The 7,857-nt window shown below is 35.9% G+C and overlaps 1 long non-coding RNA gene across 1 annotated transcript; it reads right to left on the bottom strand.

Moving 5' to 3' along the window:
• Window positions 1-454: 454 nt before the first annotated feature.
• On the bottom strand, window positions 455-6,677 carry LOC136825404 (uncharacterized). Its single transcript, XR_010849321.1, has 3 exons — window positions 6,554-6,677; window positions 3,425-3,625; window positions 455-1,093 (listed from the first exon to the last, which is right to left on the bottom strand). It is a non-coding gene; the product is annotated as an uncharacterized lncRNA (long non-coding RNA).
• Window positions 6,678-7,857: the final 1,180 nt, after the last annotated feature.

The raw sequence follows: 7,857 nt of genomic DNA, 5'->3' as shown, positions 1-7,857 counted from the left end.
ATATAAATACAGTCAAGGAAGTACCCTGTGGATGCTGCACGAATGACCTATGTACTAAATATCAAATGCCTCAAAGATACCTAGAATTTCACAACATAAATAGCAAAAGTGGTTTCCGATGCCTTAATGATGTAAAAAAGGCAACTGGAACTAAGAGTTGAGGGACAAACACGTTCAGATGAAAGGCCAAGCCTTATATTAGGAATATTTTCGTTAATTTGGGAAAATTCTGCACTGTGAATCAAGAACTGAGGGGGCAGTGAGAACAGGAACTAGCAGTGAGAACATGAACTAGGACAGCACAGTTGAAGTGGAATTAGTGTACTTGACTGATAGTAATTACAAGTATCCCCTCACCAAACCGGTAAACATGAATAAGGTTTGCATGTAACCTCACTTACTCTATACAGGAGACATGGGCACTTGCAAAGAAAATGGAATTTGAAGTGTAAAGAAAATGGAGTTTGAAGTGTTACATAAAAATTAAGTCCATCTGGAAGAGCATTTTACAGAGAGACGTTATGTCCAGAGGATTGAAAACACACATATCTCAAACAATGATATGTTTCTGACATGTCATAATAAGAAAAGGCAAGAAGTATGTAAGAAGGTCCAGAAAATTATGCAGAACGAGCACAGAAGACCTAAACTAGATGGGAAGTCAGGAAGAAAGTGCACAAGAGAAAGTAGAATAAAGAGAACACATCACACAAATAAGCCCATGAAGGGAAAATCTGACTTACAAATTTTGATTATTAAAACTTGAAGGTTAATATAGTATACATTACTATGACAAAAGCAGAAGGCTGATTTTAATTAAACCTATTCTGTTCCCCTTATTCTCAAATTGACAAATCAGAAACTTGCCGCTGACCCACTACTGTACTTAAATTGAGCAATTTAACCAAAACGAACACCTAATTGCAAAATATAACAAGACGGGAATGGATGAAAGGTGTCTTCTTGTCAGCTCATCAAATGAAAAATCTTGGATGATGCATATTCTTGCTAATGGGAAGTTCTGACTTGTTGGGTTTGAAAAGCTGACTTGTAATCTGATGGGTGTTATCACCATTCATTTCTTGACAATAACCTGGAAAAATCAATTATATTAAAGACAATAATATAAAAGCAATACTACAATGTACATATAAATCAAATCTGTAATTATAAAAAATATATGTATGTTCTCAAGAGCACACAAACCATTTGCTAAAACAATTCAAGAACTTCATTCATAGTGTAAATTAGATAAGCATTACAACAGCAGACGACACTGAAATGACTCTGTAAGCTAAACATGTTAATATACCATTACATAATCAACATGAAGTGATGAGAGTGGTGGGCATATCAGATGTCCATCACAGATCAGCCATGAACCCATGAGTCCATTACCCATCACAGTAACTGAAGAAACAATACAGGAATGCAGAAATGGGGGCCCCTACTTGTTAGTGTTACTATGTGCAAATGACCAAGTGTTAACAGCAAAATCAAAGATCGACATCACAGAAACTTTTAAAATATGAAAAATTAAAAGGAGAAGAATAAAAATTAACAAAAGCCAAACAATACCATGGTGTCTGCAGAGGAGCAAAGGAAAAGTAAAGTTAAGAAAGGACTGTGTGAATTCTCTAGAAATGTTGGGGTGAATGCAAAACTAAATACCCCTGTACCAGTGCCAAAGAAACACACAAGATTTTAAAATTTAATCGAGTATAGGATTTTAAGGGCTGAAAAATGATACAAAACATTTTGTTACCTGGGGCATACTGGACTTTGATGCAATAATTGAACGACCAAGAAGAAAAAGAACAGCAATAGTAGATCATGCACAATGAGCCAATCAAACAACAGAGTCAGAGGCCATGAATAATACGTGTAATAAGTCCAAGTTTTTGCTGAAGACCAAACTGGATGACAATATTCAAAACATGGCAGAATAAATGAATAAATAAGGTTCCACAGGATAAGCAGGTCCCCAAAAATCTTTGAAGACCTTCTGAATACATCAATTTTCTACAAAACCAATGAAGGGACAGATAGGCTGTTTCTAAAAGGAATAACTCCTAGACATTGAAAGCCAAAAGTCAGGGCACGGTCAAATGGACACTGATTTCAATTATAAAACATCCCATACACCTTTCTACCTGCTATAGAGGATGTCAGACCCCATAAGGGTTGAGTCCACAACAGACGGTGCTAAGATTCTTTGCTATATTCCTTCATTCTCTACATATATTACTTTCTGCCTTTTCACTCTAATCTGTTCCCTTTGGACTCCTTTCATTCTCATTCAGCTGCCCTGATCTTTTCAACCTAACTTTCCTTCAATTTTCACCTCTCAGAAAAGAAAATATCTTTAGGATAACACCTGATTACCAAAAATTACTCAGTGGTCTTGTTAAAATACATTACGGTTACACGACACTTACAAAAAGAGCATTTATAAGCCGGCCCCCCTACCCCGGACACACAAACAGCTTTCACACAGGCTGGAGAAACATTATCTATGAAAATCAGTAGGCATATTGTTCATTTGTACTTGAAATTTGGAAAAGGTCTCTGAACATTTCAATCTTATGAAGCTTTCTGAATGGTTCATGTAAATATAATATGCATAAAAGTTACTGGTTATCACTCAAAACTAAAAAAAAATATGATCAATGTCAAAAGAGATACTTCTTGGCGTACTTTGCATACACCTGTACTGTTCTACTAAGACATACAACTGACTAGAGTAAGCTGATTAATAAATCAATCACACCTTTAACAAATACAGTGTTTTTACTCTATTTTGGATGGCCTACTTCACCAATTACCTGTATATTACAGCACCTGCAAAATTACAAGAATTTGTATTCATGTAGGAATTCTTTACAACAGTGCAGATATCAACCATGAACTAATCTGAACTATGAGGACATTACTGCAAGAGCAGAGTAGTAAGAAAAATAACAAAGCCTGGATAATGTGGACAGAGACTGCTAAGTTCCTGGTATATAAAAGTACCTTTAATAAAAAGAGCAAATATTTAAGATGCATGTATTACACACACTGTAAAAAAAGCAGCAGAGATGATCACTGCCATAAAGATGGCAATTCTGAACAAGCATAACTTCAGAAAACTAACAATCATGTCAGGAACATTGAGAGACCCCATTACAAATAAGGATGTTACAGTGAACTGTGGTGTACAGTAGCTGGAAAACAGAATGAGATCCCAATGCTTGAGACAATCTGGCCATATAAAGAAACAGCATGAGGAAAACTTTATCAGAAAAGTAATTACAGAAGAAATAACACCAAGGCCAGTAAGGAGGACGAAAATCATGAATCATGAAAATAACCACAGATGCAGATCTAGAACCAATGAGGATTCAGGTAGTAGGTACTCTATTTACACCAAACATTCACTTACAACAACGAAGGCAGCAGGTTAAGTATCTGTGAGTCAACTGTGATGATGCTGAAGCTAAAATGTCCTAAGGCATACTTGCAGCTTGATGAAGTGATATGTTCTGTATTCTGAGATCTCTTCCAATCAGATACTGGTGCAATGCCAGTTTATGTCTATCAATTCATCTCCATTAGATGACAATGGATTTCCTTCCCATCAATTCTGAAAACAAAGATGGCTTATGAGAAAGTTGCCTGACGGTCTTAAATATACTAAATATTGAGAAAGTTTTATAAACCCTTCAGAATATTAATACAGTTCACTAGAAATGTTATTCAAGGACAACAGCGTCAATGTAAATACCATCGAGTGGAGATGCTTTTCTGAAGTTTCCTTAATGCTAACATTTACAATGAGGGGCATAACAGTCTTGATAAAATAATTCACATGTAAACGTAAATCCTCACTTGTTATTCAGCACATATGAAAACAAAATTAAAGTACGTATACTATATCCAAACACAAATTAAGGCAAACATAATGTCGCTCCCTACACAACTCAGCTGACATTATCCATTTCATTGCACATAAAATGCAAGAGCCATACATCCCCAGCCTGGTGCATGGGTTTCAGTCTTTACTAATCAGGTCTGTACCTACACCACACTTTTGCAGTGTAGGAACCTAGGTACTTCTTGCCTCTCAACACACTTGTGGCAAGCGTGGGAATTGTAAGTACAGTAACATTATTACTAGACACCTCACAAAACACAATCTGACAAGTACTATACCATGACATTTCAAATACAGTGGTTACTAACCCTGGCAGCTAAGGCCCCAAAATTTGTTAAAAATTGTGGCCTGAGTTGAGCAACACAAGTATTATCTACATTTTACATTTTCCTCCATCGGACATCTGACAAAAACCAAGCCCTTGAACCTAGTACCTTGTTAACTAGTATGATGTGTGATCGATTTTTAATTGATTGATTAAAAGTTACTAACAGTGGCATTACAACATTTAGGTTACTAACACCATTAGGTTACTAATTCTCAGTCATTCCCAAACCAATTAAGATTAGTTTCCTGGTGGGATGCCATTAAATACTGAGAAATTGTAATAAGTGAACCAAATGATTTGTAGCAAAAATTATCTGAAAACCCATATTTCATCAGCGTCAGAATGAACGGAAACAGTGCATTTACCAAAATACTTACAATTATGAAAATCGGGTGATAAAATCTTAGGGCTAAATTTTCTAAGTCAATCACACACATTCAGCAGGTATGGGAAATATTCTGGAAACTCGCTACACTTTGCTTTTAAAATTAATATTACAAAAATCTACAATTAAACTTTCAATGACAATAAAAAATTACCCATTCTCTCTTAATATATCACAGTAAAATCATATACTTGCTGTCTCATTATGCATACCACTGTGTACTAACGAAGTTTGATGGCAAAGGAAAATACGCAATTATCCCTAAATTCTGGCTACACAATAGATACCAAATTTCTGGTTCAATTAATTCCCTGGTTAACAATCGGCTGTAAATAGCCTATAGAAAACACGTGAAAACAAAAAAAGTCCCTCAGACAACAAAAGGACCTGGTACCCTAGAACCTAGGTTAGGTTAAGATGTTTCCCTGTAACACTCCTGATACATTAAGCCCATTTCTGTGGGTTCATGCCTGCTTAAAGGCAAACCAAAGACACTGCTTATTTTACCTGCATCTAAACCTAACCTTCTGTTAACTGTTAACCACACCAATGCTAGGGAAACCTGTCCTAACCTGACAGAGGAACTTGACCTGGTAGAACTATATAGTGGCTCCGTGGCGGCGACTGCCTTCTAACTTAACTTTTTCTACAGTTATGAATTTACCTTTAATTTTTGGTGCTCGAGTATAATTAACCTGTAATTAACCCCTGAAGTCCATCCAACAAGGGGTTTCCATACGCGATCTTCACAATACAGAGCATGGGTACGTCTGTTCAGAATGGTTCATATCCCGTCCGGCAAGTGCAATAACTTGTTAACATATGGGTACCCAATGCCCCCCGGGCCAGTACTAAGCACGGCGAAGGGACATTCCATTTGGCCGACAACAAACAGATGCACTGCCAGTATCAGAACCCCTAAAAGTGTAGAAAAAACCAGTTGAAAAGGTAAAAACAGGCACGGAGCTAATATACAGAATTACCCTTGACCCCTTCAAAACACCCAAGGCATTGCGAAAAGCAGAGTATATGCGTATCTGTTTCAAAGTCGCCTAGGCTATTAGCCAGTCTCATAATAAAATTTTTGATGACTGGCACTTAACAGGCAAAACTACATACTTTTCCCACTAACTATGTTAAGATTTAAACAATTCATACCTTTCTGTCTCTATAAACTGCAGATTACTACTGCGGCCCAATACCAGCCAGATGCTGTTTTTTTTACTTATGTCTTATATGTTAATATTAACAGTATATTGTTTATGTTTTTACATTTATCCCAAAGGGGACAGGTACTAAGCATGGCGCCAATTTTGCACGTAAGCTGTAATTATTGAACTAGAGGGGTGGTAGTAGTCCACAGTTTAACAAGCTTAAATACCTACTTTTCCCATTGAACATACTTCGATTAATACAATTCCTACCTTCCAGTCTGATCCATTACACTTGCTTCTGTTTTCCCTAACCCTATACAACCAGATTTCCCACTAGGGTCCACCATAGACTACTATTTTAAAGATGGAATCAAAATCTGCCTAACTTACTTTTTTATATAAAGGAAACACAAAAAAACCCAAGATAAAAAATTAACCTAACCTAGGTTACTTATTGTTAATTAGCCTACCCTGTAGCCAAGGATAGGCCAACTTTTGCCATGTAGGACAGGAACAGGTTGGTCTATGCATAATCCATGATCAATTTTTAAATCAAGCTACCTACATAACTGATCTTATTTAGTTTTCTTTAAAGTCTGAAGCTAACTGGACCGAATTTAAATAACTTCCTCTTACGTAGGTTAGCCTTGGGTAGCCATTCCCACTGATCTTCACAACCGGCTACTTACATCAGGTACAAATTTCTTTAAATATTATTCATCAACTGAAAAATACACTTTACCATACACTTTAACCAACACTATACTCACATTATTAATAAACTTGGAGGCAATGAAAGTCGGTTTCAGTATATAAAACTAGGAAAAACGAAACCTTTAAATGGGCGCTGAGATCTTTCACTGTCAATCGGTCCCAGGGAGCGCCTCGAGTGACAGCTTTGCCATAAGTTTTAACAAATTTCTCCATTACCTGAATTATTATCGCTTTAATATTCTCTAAATATATCATATACAACTATTATATATATAATATTCTCAATTATCTTAAATATTTCATATACAGTACAAAATTGTACAGTTTTGTGAATATTTTAAATCGTTGAGCTTTTCTGATATTCTTGGCTGGTAACATTGTCAAGGAAAATTTCATGAAAACGGGAGTAAAAGGTAATATACAACAAAGAAAACTTATATTTACAACAGACACTGAGTTGATGATCACACTAAGTTTGATACATTATTACAAAATTATTTAATGAGCATATCGTCTTACGTTATTTGTATGTTTAACTTTTCAACCATTGATGAAAATGAACTAATCTACAAAATTATTGAAAAGGAAAGAAGACAGAAAATGTCATATTTTTTTTTACACGAACGGAATGAAAATCTAATAAAATGAAAGGTTTAGCTCTCAAATATTTTATAAAATTCCCTACTGACGACGTAAATTACTTACCGTAGTGCTTAGAATTAAAAGCACTAGAACGCCAGGTCTTATTAGTACTGGAACATCAGTTTTATTGTATGTAGTTTTGCCATATGCAGAACCTTCCAAATATCATTAGGATTCTTTCATTATTTCCAGCGAATACTGAGAGGTTTAAAATCTACAACATGGCTAAAATAGATATCAATAATCCATTTAATTTACTGAAATGGAAGTTAGGTTACATAAGTCATTGGTAGCTTGGTAAAATCAGATGTGCTTTGTGAAATGGAAATGAAGTGTAGGCCTATAGGCCGATAGTAGTAAACAGAGCATTTAATGATTCGGAACCCTTATTAAAGGATGGAGATAATAATCTAAATATGGCCACAAGGAAATAGGGCGGGAAGAGGTACTTGAAAAGATAGGCCTTAATATCAAAGATATGCAAGAGCGTGTAGGCCTACTAGAGGTTAATGACGCAGAGTGTGTGTGTGTGTGTGTGGCAGGGGTCTGACATGCTGCTGATGGTCACCATATGTGTATGAAGTGGCTTGTATTGTGGACGCCTTCTGTACAGAAGGTTCACCCATGATTCAGCAGTTGAAGTATACATGTGAAGTCACATTTCAGGGGAAACGACCTAATTTAAGAAACCGTACATGCTTACACACACATATACACA

This window comes from Macrobrachium rosenbergii, chromosome 37 (assembly GCF_040412425.1).
Source record: "Macrobrachium rosenbergii isolate ZJJX-2024 chromosome 37, ASM4041242v1, whole genome shotgun sequence".
NCBI classification, from domain to species: Eukaryota; Metazoa; Arthropoda; class Malacostraca; order Decapoda; family Palaemonidae; genus Macrobrachium; species Macrobrachium rosenbergii.
This window is presented reverse-complemented; position numbering and strand designations above follow the sequence as displayed.